Source organism: Myotis lucifugus, unplaced genomic scaffold (assembly GCF_000147115.1).
Source record: "Myotis lucifugus unplaced genomic scaffold, Myoluc2.0 scaffold_463, whole genome shotgun sequence".
NCBI lineage: Eukaryota > Metazoa > Chordata > Mammalia > Chiroptera > Vespertilionidae > Myotis > Myotis lucifugus.
The window spans coordinates 668808-682335 of record NW_005871511.1 but is presented as its reverse complement, the minus strand read 5'-3'; positions in this window follow the sequence as shown (position 1 = coordinate 682335).

Below are 13528 nucleotides of genomic sequence, written 5' to 3'. Positions count from 1 at the left end.
GAGTTGCGTAGTCATGACAGAGAGAGAAAGGCCTGAAGAGCCCAGAATACTTATCGGTACTCTCTGGCCCATGTGGAAAAAGGTTGCCCAGCCTTGTCCTGCACTAACTATTCATAAACTGGTCATCATTTTAACAGCCATCTGTGAAGCGCCTCCTACAGATTTCTCCCTCCTATCCCCTTCCCTTCTCACTGTTTTCCAATCCCTTCTTCACAGGCCTTCCAGAAAGATCTTGCCACAATGCCCATTTGAATCTTCCCATCTGCTTAGGGGGCTCCACTGAAGTGCGAAGTCCAGAGTACAACATCTCCCTCCATTTCCTGCAGGAATTGCCAAACGGATTGTTGCCTGTGCCACTGCTATTCCTCTGATCACATGTGTGCTTGATTATATGATGCACCAATGATTTACTAACACTTTCTCAGGGAAAAAAACAAAACACTGAGCCTATATGTCAGTGTTAGATTATGTCTGACTTTCAGAAATGCTACACAGAGAAGCAACGAGGTGACCCCTGATTGAGGAACGACAGTTCCACGGCAGAAGGCAATGTGAGGGAGGGTGGCTCGAGTGCTCCTGGAGGAGCCAGCCACGTGGCAACCAAGTTTGGGCTTTTCCTGGAGACAATCACAGGCTCCTCAGGGAGTCTGCAGCGGGTGAGACATGGTCAGATTTGCTTTTAAAGAGACCACTGTGTAGTCTGCGTGGAAAGATGGATTGAAGAGGGCCGGCTAGGAAGGACAATGAGACAAAGGAAGCCAGGGATGGACTGAGCTCTGAGAGTGGGGACAGACCCCAGGGCATGGGCCCAGGAGAAATTTCAGAGACGAGTTGACTGGAGTTGCTGAGTGAAGAGGCCGAGGGCAGTGGGAGAAGAGGGCGGAGTCGGGACCACCCAGGCTTCTGTCTTGGGATCTGGAAGAGTGGGGATGCGCTCTGACTGAGGAGCCCAAGGGAAACCTACTTCCTGGATCCTTAAGTTCAGGTTCAATGCCTGATCCCTTGAACAGGTTCCAGCGTGACTCATGTGCCTTATCTTTTTTTTAAATCCTCACCGAGGACATTTTTCCATTGATTCCAGGGAGAGTGGAAGGAAGGGAAGAGTGGGGGGGGGGGAGAGAGAAACATTGATGTGAGAGAGACACATCAACTGGTTGCCTCCCACACATACCTATTGGGGCTGGAGAACCTGCAACCAAGGTACAGGTATGTGTCCTTGACGGAATCAAACTCGCGGCCCTTTGATCAGCAGGCCAGCACTCTAACCACTGAGCCAAGCCATCCAGGGCACATATGCCTTGTCTTGACTTGATGAATTTAGTAATAGAACTCACAGTCTAGAACTGCACGGGGTGGAGGCGGGGGCCGAGAAGACTGGACCAGAGCTGCCCATAGGGGGGAAGTGTTCTCCCTTTTGCTGGAAGGGTAACAACCTGGAAGGGTGCAGGTGGATGCAGGAGTGAAGATGCCTTGCTCTCCTTCTGAAGGGCTGCCTGCGGAATAGTCACCCCAAACCTCCCCAGGGTCACCGTGTCCCCCTCGCTTCTCACCCACCAGCTCCAAGAATCAGGGTGCCAACAAAAGAGAGTGAGGGCTTCCGTCGGTGGGCAGAGCACCATGAGGAGTGCTCCTTCCGTTCATCCTTCCAGGGAAGGTCATGCCCAAGCCCAGAGCGTCCTCCCTCCCAGAGCCAGGCACGGTCCCCCTTGTCTCCTCGGCCCTTAGAAAAGAGCATCCATTGGACAAGAGTGAAGTGTGTGTCCGGGGGTTGAGCTTTGTTTGGTTCTGACCTTCCTGTTGCAAGGTGGAGATGGAGAAGAGGAATCACAGTGCAGTCGGTGGGAGTGGCTTGGGTACAGGTGAGTTTCCATTCATGGCTGGAGTAGCGACAGAGTGCCAACGGTGCCAGAGGTAAGGGCAGGCAACCCCTCACCTGGTCCTCTAAGGCTTTGTCTTCAGCGAGCAAGACCAGAGATGCCATGGGAACAGCAGACCCCCAGGAAGATGGAAGTTTCCATTCATGGCTGGAGTAGGTTTGCTGGGGGAGACCCTCACTTTCTTTGCGGGTGGTATCAATCAAAGGGGGAGGGCGTGTCAGGAGGATGGAAAGGTCCCACTGGATCCCAATGTCAAGGCCAGCTCCTGACAAAGGCTTGAGCTGGGGGCTCATTTGAAGTTTGACTCAAAAAAGCAATATTGCAGGGATGTCCCTCACCCCATTCAGTTCTCTCTGAGACACTGCACTGAGAACAGCCCTTCCTATTTCTATAGAGCTTTGCAATTGAGTTCAAGGTTGTTCACACTCATTTTCCTACATGGATGGCACAGGCAAGGACAGGAATTACTTCTCTCTTCCCCTGTTGAGGGTCTCTCTTCCCCAGTGACCCTCACACTTCTCTGAAGTCCCACCGTTTGTAAAGGACGGAGGGTTTCCAGCCTGAGAGGATGGTTATTATCTCCATGGAGATAATATGACATGATCTGATCCAATTGTCTCTGCCCGGTACCTGTAATCAGGTCTTGAAACAGGTCCCCCAGAGACAATCAAGCTTTTCATTGCATTACAAGAGGCCTCAGATGAAAGAGATGCTCCCCTAGGTTGGGGTACGTGCTGTGACCATACCTACCATGACGGGCTGTTGGCTCATGCGTATGCTGGTTACAAACCCACGGAGACATGCACTGTATAGGAAAATGTTTTAACTCAGCCAAGATGTCTTTTCTAAATCACAACAATATTAGAGATGATAATTGCCCCCCTCCAAACATTGAGACAATTATTCTGGAATATTTGATTCGTCCTAATAGCCAAATGCTATTAAAAAATTTATTTAAATTCGCCCAATTAATTAAGCCTCCAATTATGAAGAAGGTAAAGAGAGGCACTGGGAAGATTTTCTCAGTGCTACTTAATAAGGCTTTTAGTTTGAAGGGTACTGTGTCATTTTGCTCTAATACCACAGAAACCTGCCGTGGAGGAGATTAAAGTAGAGATTCTTCAAAGGAGATAATTTCTGTTGAAGTGCATAGTAAGCTCTTTATGTGCAGGCTTGTCTGAGAACACTGCATTCATTCTACTTGAGACTTTTCAAAGGAAAGATGGGGTTTGAAAGCAAGAGAGAGAGGGTGGGGGAAGGGAAAGGGACAGGCATTGAGAGAGGGAGAAGTAGAAGCAGAAATTTCCTAAATTATAAATGTAATTTAGAGAAGAAATGTGTAGGGCCGGTTGGGGTGGGGGGCGGTATTGCAGTGAGAAGACAGGAATAGGGCAGAGCGTTCTGTTTTAGAGACACCGGTTCTAGTTCTGGGTCTCTGGCTGTACTGGTTGATCCTGAGCAGAATCCTTCATTCCAAGCTCCGCCTGAGAAACACGCTGGTATCAGATCCCAGTAGCAATGGGTTCTGTGGCCACCCTGGTAACACCAGCGCCTTAGATCTGTAGGCAATTTCTATTTCAGACTGATGTGCTCACATTCTCTCATTGGATCCCCAAACAACCCTAAGAAATTGGTAGGGCAGGAATTGTAGACCCATTTGACAGATGAGGAGCCTGAGGTTCACAGAGCTTCAGTGTGAATTGTATTTCAGAAGCAAGTCTTGGAAGTCAATGCGCTTCTACCAGAACATGCAGATTTGGGGGGGGGGGGGGGATCAGGAGTTAATTCATGCCCAGAAAATCAACTCCTATATTGTTTCTCTATCCAAATATCCCTTTTCTAAGTTGTGTTGTCTGGTTGGTGAGACTTAACTTGGAAGATTGGAGGTTCTTCAATGTTGAGGTCAGAAAAGTAACACGGTGACTCTGGCAGGCAGCCGTAGCAGCAGAGCAGGGTATCTGTGAAGTCACTTCGAGTCACTCTGACGGTTTAGGACCTGTGTTTCTCTGCAGAGCCAGGGAGGGAAGGGAATTGGGTCTTGCTCTGTCTGAGAGAAGACTTTACGGCCCACGTGGCTATATGAGTTTTCTTGTGCTACCATACAAAGTACCACAAACTGGGTGCTTGAAACAACACAAACCGATTCCCTCATGGCTTTGGAGGCCAGAAATCCAAGATCAAGCCGTTAGTAGGAACATATGCCATCAGAAGGGTCTGGGAAGAGTCCTTCCTGCCTCTTTCTAGCTTCTGGGTGGTTGCAAGCAACCCTTGGTGTTCTGTGGCTGCACCACTCCCATCTCTGCCTCTGTCATCCCCTGTTCTCTCTTTGGGTCTTCTCTGGGTCCAAAGGCTCTCTCCTTATAAAGACACCAGTGGGATGAGGGCCCCACCCCAGTTGGCATGACTGCATCTGAACTTGATGACATCTTGCAAACACCTAATCTGCAAATAAGGTCTCATTCACAAGTTCTGAGGGTTTGGACTTCAACATATCCTTTTGGGGAATACAATTTAACCCATAACAGTAGCAGTCCCCTCTGCCACCACTTCTCAGAGTTTCATCAACAATTGTCAGGAGGGCTTCCCACAGCGGACACATTTCAAATGTTTTGGTTTTGAAAAATATCTTGAGCAACTTCAAAGAAAAGTGTATCTGTGCATTTGTGCAAAGAGGGAATTTCAACATGTGCTAACCAATTTTTCCCAGTACCACGTGACCTAAAGAAAACTGGAGAGCCCCAGGGGAGCCCCTCCAGGTGTGGCAACTACTTAGACATAAGTGGGGTTTATAAGGCTTTCTACATCAAGTCACTATTTATTAATGGAATTTGTGGGGCTGCACTCACTCCACACTTAAGATGCTCATTACAGCCCTGGCCAGTGTTGCTCAGAGGTTAGAGAGTTGGCCCGCACACCAAAGGCTCTTAGATTGAATTTCCAGTCAAGGGCCCCGTTGAGGCATGTATGGGAGACAACCAATTGATATGTCTCTCTCACATTGATGTTTCTCTCTCTCTCTCTGTCTCTCCTTCTCCTTCCCTCCCTTCTACTCTATCTAAAAAGCAATGGGTTTTATGTTACTTATGCCTGAAAGGTTCCTTTTTTCTCTCCCTTATTTCTCTTTGTCACCCTTACCAGGCACACCACTATCCTTCTGATAATCTGTTTGAGGCATGATGAGATGCTAGTGGAATACTCAGGCAGCCATATCTAGAATGGCGCTGTTCAATAGAACCTTCTGCAATGATGGCCGTATTCTCCAGCTGCACTGTCCAACACGTAGCCACACCCAGCTCTCAAGCCCTTAAAATGTGGCTTATGTAAATGAAGAACCAAATGTTACATTTTATTTTAAGATTTTTAATTTAAATAGCCATGTGTGGCTCGTGACGACTATGTTGAACAGCACAGTTCTAGAAAGAACTTGAAAACGTGGAGCTAAGACAGATTGGGTGAAGACAGAAATGTGGGACTCTCAAAACTGCTCCGAGTATGTGGAGTGAGAAGACAGGAGAGTGAAGGTCAGCCCTTGAGGGACATCAACATTCAAGGACGAGGGGAAAGAACGAGCCAGCGAAGGAGGCTGAGGACATGGGGATGAGAAGTGAACAAAAGCATGAGGTGTAGGCATCCTGAAAGCTAAGAGGGGCTCATTTCAAGGGAGGAGGGGTCAATAACAGTACCATATGCAGCAGGAGATAAAATAAGACACGTGTTCATTGGCAGAACCAACAAGGAGGTCATTGGTGGTCATCAGAAGAGTAGATGCATGATGGGAGAGGAACGCAGAGACACTTTCAGTCATGGTCATCAATGATCATAAAGAGGTCAGACCAGGAATATCCAGGAGACATTATCCAAGTAGGGACTAAATTCATACTTCCGTGGGCCTTTACCGTGTTTACTTTGACTTGTTTCTAGGGGACACAGCAACATTTCTCTCCTCAACTACCCCTTTGGGAAGTTTTGTCAAATCCAACACGGCTCCCTAGGAAACATGGCGATATCCCCCATGGAACCTCTGATTCTAATTTCTGTATTGTCCATTTCGGCCATCAAGCAATTCATTCCAAATCATTTTCTCTTTTCTACCTCTGATAGAATATTTATTTGGGGCTTCTATTTTTAGCCTGTCTGAAAAAAAAAAAAAGGAATGGGAATTCACAGGGTTTATTACACAAATTACTTCTCTGGCTCCCTCCCACCTCCATCAAGGCTTCTGACAGTGGGATTGCATTTCATATGTATTCGATTTTTAAGTGCTCTGTGAGGTAGCTTACAAGCTTTCCTTGATGTCTCTGCAACCCAAGTGCACAACAGACACTGAAAAGGGATCACAGGTCAGACGTGGCCCGTCTTTACGTTTGAATCATACATGCTCTCCACCTCGGTTCAGGCTTCCCATGGGGACTGGGGTGGACCTTACAGAAAAACCTAGGGGACGGTCTTCATAGTTATTTATAGTGCACACACCAAGCATTGCTTATCCTCAACACTAATGGTCAAAGTCAACGCCAAACAATCTAAATAATCTCTGCACAACATTGCATTTCCCACAACTAGTTAGAAGACTTGTGGTTCACTCCCCCTAACGACTATGTGATAATGAGGTTTTCAAGGAACTTTCCCTCAGATGGACTCATTTTTCGGCTCTCGCTGAGCAGCATTTTATCAGGACACAAGAACAAATCATCACTGAACGGCTAAAGCCATCCTCCACTGCCCTGGGGCCTTGGGGGACGCTGAGAGCTGTGGCCCTGGTCCAAAGGTGGATTGCATTCCACACTGCTTCTCCCACCCTGAGCTGTGGCTCATGCTGGGTCTTTTCAAGTTTGTTTGTGGGTCTTTCTCCTCTGCTACATTGTTCCATGGTAGGGGCCATATCTCCTACTGATCCTTCAAGACCCATTCCTTCCTCTACACACTCTTGCCCATTTTATAGCTTGAGTACATTGTCTTTTGTTGGTTTGTGGGTCTTTCTCCTCTGCTACATTGTTCCATGGTAGGGGCCATATCTCATTCATCTACCCCAAAAGCCTAGCATAGGGCTTGATGTACAAAAAATATTCCCCAGGTGTGGCTGGGTGCAGAGTGAGTGAGTGAATGATGTCTATGAAATCCAAAGCCACCCGAGTTTGCAAGGTTAATGCAAAGCAGTAAATACACAAAAAAATGCGAATTAAAACAATCTCTGAGCAAAGAAAGCATATTGGAGAGAGGTGCTGGACTGGGGGTGAAAAGAAAGGCCTTCAGAATTGGCTCTGGCACTACCTCCTTGTGTGACTTTGATAAGACATTTCAACTCCAGGCCCTCAGTATAAAAGAGCGGGTTTGACCAATTGATCGCTAATCTCTCTTCTTGCTCTAACTTCTTTTAATCCTCAACCACAAGATGAAATTTCTAAGAACCAAGTTTATGCTGCTGGTGACTTGCTATATAACAGATGCCAACAAACATCATATTGAGAGAGGAGAGAAACTATTTTCATGGACTTGGGTCCAGCTTGTTTCCACATTAGCACAAAGATTAAACTATATATTTTTTATAAACACATTTTTGCTCCAGCACTGTTTCCCGCTACCCAGCACAATACTGGTATAGAAGAGGTTCCATAACATTGATTGGTTGGTCTAAATATTTCCAAGTTGGCTTCCTCTACTTATTGAGCCATCATTTCATTCATCCATTGATCTATTTATTTTTTTCAACCACCCACCTGTTAACCCACCATTTATCCACCTATCCTAGTATCCACCCAATAAATATTTATTGAGTCCCTCTACGTGCCCAGCATTATGCCAAGTAGCGAGGTAGTAACAGGCATCACTTCAGTGTAGATGGCTGTGGATGGCCATTGCATGTCCTTCTTGGGGAGAAGTAAGCGAACTGTGCCACTGGGGAGCTCTCCCCAAATGGCTCATTATCAGAATACCCCCATGATGTGGAAAAGGGGTGCAAGTAATGTGGGGTCCCATCCCCCACAGAGAACCAGGAATGGTTAGCCTAAACCAGGAAAAGCCTCAAATCTTTGAAGACTCTGTCTGCATGACACAAGCAGGCACAAGCAGGGCCATCCCTTAGACGTTGCGGAGATGGGGAGGTCGGCTTGACCTACGAGAAAGCTGGCTAGCGGAGCAATCTGAAAATGGAGTGGGCTGCCTGAGAAGGTAATGAGTTCTCCGGCGCTGGGAGCAATTGTACTAGGGCTAGATGATCATCATTTGCTGAGAATGTCACAAAGGAAACGCAAGCCCGCAGAGGAGGAGGTGGACAAGGTGACCTTCGAGTTCCTTTTCCACCAGAAGTGGCAGAATTCAAGGAAGAAGACCTTATTGTTGGTGCCCAGCTCGGCCCCCAGCAGTCCATTTAGTGTTGGCCATCCTTCCCTCCTCAAAGGCTCTTACTTCTACCGAAGATTGGCAGAGACTACAACAGCCTCTCCACCAGGTCAGCTGCTGTGCATCTATGAAAACAGCTCAGCAACAGGAATCCTTAGAGAGACACAATTCTCCACCAGGAAAAACAGAAGGGAAGAGGTCTGGGCCGGAGACAGCAGGAGGGTTTCAACCTCACCTCTTAGGACTGAATTTGTACCCAAATTGACAATGTCAGGCAGAAACTCCCCAGCAGTCTTGAGCCGCCAGAAACGCCCCAGCCTGTGTTTCCGGAGTTTGGAGCCTACTGTGCTTGCTAACAACCACACCCGCCATCTCTCCATTCCCTGATGCCTCAGCCACCCTTTCAGAACTCAAACCTGCGATTGACTGTTGCTCATACTAAAAATTAAAGCAGTCAATAGATCACAGGAAAGAATTCGGAGGTTTTCTTCCCTCTCAAGCATCTCACTGAACCCTGCCAACACAGGAGACAAAAGCCAGGGAAGCGACCTTGACCAACAGCCTGCAGTGACCTGCAAGAAGGCTCCCCGGTCCTTTTTCCTGCATCGCCAGCACAGGAGTTCCGGGGCATCCTGCCACGCCCTCTCATTTCCCAGCAGGAGCAGCAGATGCATGTGGCTGTCTGGAGAGCAGGGTTTATTGGAGAAATAAATCTCTTTGGCTAAATATGAGCCACGCAGAGGAAACAAAGGAACTGCTTTCTAATGACCACGGCTTAAATGAAGCCCAGCAGCCCGAGGCAGAAGCCCAATTAAGAAGAGATGGGAAATTAGTCCAAGAGACCACTTAAAGTTACATACAGAGTTGCTGAGCACCCACGATGGACCAGGAATGGTGTTCGTTGTGGGGGTTTTAAAGATCCAGAAGACACTCCCCCTGCCTCCAGGGGCTGACAATGTGGGGTGGGGGGTAGGGTTGCCAGTGGGGTTAAAGGGAAGCAGCCAGAACGGGACTACAACAGAAGCGCTGTAACTGCAGTATGATGCTGTGCGTTGGAAACAAACAGTTTATCAGGAGGAGGCTTCCAGAGGGGTTGCTGTTTGATCTTATCTTGCAAGGGAGAACGGAGGGAGAGTTCTTCAAGGCAGGAGGAAGAGCAGCGTAGAGGAACTGCACTGGGAAATGCATGTGAACAATGACAAGTTCAATGTGAGTCTGGTTGTGAAAAATGAGGCTGGATAGGTAGACCAGAGCTCAGCTGTGAAGGCCATGGAGGCCTTAAAGACATTTGGCCTTTATTATGTAGATCAGAGGTTCCCAAGTGTAAAGGGCACAGAACCATTGCGGGAGCTCAAATGAAGACACTGATTCCAGGGCCATACCTTGAGAAATTGTGATTCTGTAGGCCCAGGGGGACCTGGGAACCTGCATTGACATGCACTGGTGCAGGTGGTCCGCACGTGGAGAGGACTCTCCCTGCAGATGCTGAGGAGCTGCTGTGGGTGGGTGGGTGGGTGGGTGGGTGCCAAGGAGGAGCACGGCTTTGTGTTTGGGGATCCTCAGCTGGAGGCCTGCGGAACCTGACCTGGAGGAGGAGGGAGTGGACGATGGATCGTCACAGAGATACAGGCCACGCAGAGCTGCCTCGGGATGCCCACAGGACCGCTTCTAGCATAGTCCTGGGAGGCCTCTCTGGTGGACGTTCCGTGTCACCTGGAGCATGAGGCCAGGAAAACGTAACCTGGGCCAGGAAGGGAGGTTGGGCAAGATCCGCCTGCTCTGTGGCAGCGCCTGGGGGAGGGTGGCCGTCCCAGGGGGGCCAGACCTCATTTATGTTGAGCTACTAATTAAGCCCGAGGCCCCAAGCCTGCGGAGGAGCTGGTACCCAGGCTTGGAATGAACCTGAACACAAACAAGTGGCAAGGCAGCAAGTGGGCCTGCCCCAGGGTGCACACTGCACTGATGCCCCACCCCGCACCGTGACATCGCAAGTGACAGCCCAGTACCCAGTTCTGTCCCAGCCTGGGCCTCCGGTGACCAGCTTCTTGGGCTGTTGCCATCTATCTGCTTGGCACGTGGCCTGGCTCAGAGGGGTTGTTCTTTCAGCCATGCCTCCTACACCTACAGGCTCCCTGTGCCAGGCAGCAGTCCAGAGGTCTCAGCCAACACTATTGTCTAAAACAGGGGTCCTCAAACTTTTTAAACAGGAGGCCAGTTCACTGTCCCTCAGACTGTTGGAGGGCTGGACTATAGTTTAAAAAAAAACTATGAACAAATTCCTATGCACACTGCACATATCTTATTTTGAAGTAAAAAAACAAAACGGGAACAAATACAATATTTGTATTTGCATGTGGCCCACGGGCCGTAGTTTGAGGACCCCTGGTCTAAAGCAGCGGTTCTCAACCTGTGGGTCACGACCATCGGAAAACACATATAACATATCAGATATTTACATTACAATTCATAACAGTAGCAAAATTACAGTTATGAAGTAGCAACGGAAATAATTTTATGGTTGGGGGTCACCACCACATGAGGAACTGTATTAAAGGGCCGTGGCATTAGGAAGGTTGAGAACCACTGGTAAAGTAATGAGTCGTGGCCCAGGCTGATGTGAGAGGCAGGAGAAGTGACAAAAGCCAGGAAGCTCCCTTCCTCCTGAGGGTGTGCCACTGCCATCGGGCCCCCTGAGCTGTGTCAGGGGCCCTCGTGCCAGGAGGCTGAGAGATGTGACATCCCCCAACTGCCACTGCTGACCAGCCCAGCAAAAGGTGGCACTCGAATGGTGCCTTACAGAATTTCTCAACCCCTATGTTTTAGCCCCACTTCCAAATATTTATCACTCCCTTTAATACCTTTAAATGAAATTCAGAGGTAGTATAGCCACCCAACTCCTCATTTCAAGATAATATATGATGCTCTGGCTGTGCGAGGAGGCACATGAGGCAGACACCTGTGCCTCTGACTAGCATAGAGCGACAGCTACATGTGCAAACTGGTGTACGTTGTATTGATGACGAAAGTGCTGCTGTGAACAGTGTTGCAGAAGAGACCTGTTTTCGAAGTGTGTGTTGTAGAAAACGTGAGTTTTCTACAGTGGTGAATATTTTTATTTTTTTAATATATTTTTTATTGATTTCAGAAAGGAGGGGAGAGGGAGACAGAGATAGAAACATCAATGATGAGAGAGAATCATTGATTGGCTGCCTCCTGCATGCCCTCCCCCCCACCCCCCACTGGGGATCGAGCCCACAACCCAGGCATGTGCCCTGACCAGGAATCGAACTGTGACCTCCTGGTTCATAGGTCAACGCTCAACCACTGAGCCATGCCAGCTGGGCGGTGAATAATTTTACTATATAAGGTTCCAAACAAAATAAGGTACAACCTTCCCTCGATTTGCCTGGCAGTACCTTGGTAAAAAGCATACATTTAAATGTTGCAAAAAGGAGTATTTTGAGTCTATATGTAAAACAGAATTCGGTGCTAGGTTTGGATGATGTTGGGTGGTTTTTTCCACCTAATTGAAAGCATGGAGGGTGTCGGAAAGTCGTGAGTGACAGAGGACTGCTGATGGTGTGGGACCGTCCCTCCCAAAGCAGGACTTCTCCCTGGTTCCTGCCCACTCGATGCCATGGGGTCCCCCCAACTATGGTGACAACCCAAAGCACGCGCCACAGATCTCCAAAACACCTTCCAGGGATGGTGCTGTCCCTCCTAGGACCGCTGCTGGGCAACTGACAAAGCACTTTTTTGTACATTAACTGACTGCGTCTCCCCATTGTGGGGGGCAGAGTAGATGGGAAAACTGAGGCCCAGAGAGAATGTCACGCCCAGGTTCCTGGGGAGTTAGCAGCAGAGGGGACTCAGAACCTCTGAATCTTGGGATTGGATGGACTCATGGGCTGAACTGTGTCCCCACAACCCCCTGTATTTCAGAATGTGACCGTATTTGGAGATGGGATCTTTAAAGAGGTGATTAAGCCCTAACCAGTTTGGCTCAGTGCATAGAGCGTCGGCCTGCGGACTGAGGGGTCCCGGGTTTGATTCCGGTCAAGGGCACGTACCTTGGTTGCGGGCACACCCCCAGTGGGAGGTGCGCAGGAGGCAGCTGATCGATGTTTCTCTCTCATCGATGTTTCTAACAATCTATCCCTCTCCCTTCCTCTCTGTAAAAAATCAATAAAATATATTAAAGAGGTGATTAAGTGAAAATGACCTCATTTGGGTTAGGACCCTACTCCAAAAACGACTGGTGTCCTTACAAGAGAGGGGACTAAGACACAGACACACACAGTGGGAAGAACATGTGAGGACACAAGAAGGCAGGAGAGAGACCTCAAAAGAAGCCATACAACACCTTCATCTACAAGTCTAGGAGAGAGACCTCAAAAGAAGCCATACCAACACCTTCATCTTGGACGTCTAGTCTCCAGGACTATGAGACAATGCATTTCTGTTGTTTAAGTCCCCCGTCCTGTGGTTCTTTGTTATGGCAGCTCTCACTGACTAATACAGCTGGGGTTTGGGAGATCATCTAGCCTGACTGCCTGCCCCCTGTATAAATTGCCTTGGGATTACCACAAGCCAGTCTCGTGGCTTCCTGTCTACCATCTACTCTTCCCCGCACAGCACAGGGCTGAACATGTAGACACTGTGTTTTACTCTAGAAACCAGATGAAGTCATTCACATCCCGCCAGGTAAACTCAGGAGTTTCCCGCAAGTGGGCGGGTCAATAGGGAAACATATAACAACCTCTAATCATATCTCAAATGTTAGCAAGACCTGTATAGTCCAAATGAGACCGAATCAGGCCAATTAATTACCCGAATTACATTAATTACCCAAATTTCAGCGTTGAGGCTGTCTGCTTGGCTGAAGGGAAACTTAGTCATTGTCTGGGGGCTGAAATCACCAGGTTTGCTGACTCATGTCTGGAAACCAGAAGTTTTGTCCTCACATCTTGCCTGTCCTAAGGGTGGGGCAGAAAAACCAGGGGCCCCGTGGTGGCCAGACTCCCCAGAGGTAATCCCCTCCCACCCCTGGCAGCCCATTCCCAGCTGCGTAGGACTCTGGCCCAGTTGTGTTGAGCACCCTGAGCTGGGACAGCTCTGAGTTGCCTTCTAAGTGAGAACACCTTCTGTTTAATGCTTGGGCAAGGGGTCCCACAGCAAAGTGACCTGAGCCCCCATATGCTCCAGCTCCTTTTCATCCCACACCCCACAGACATTTTTCCCCCAAAGCACATAGCTTTTCAGGAACCGGCCTCCAATGGGCTCTTAGAACAGCTGCTCTGTTGACCCTCTTC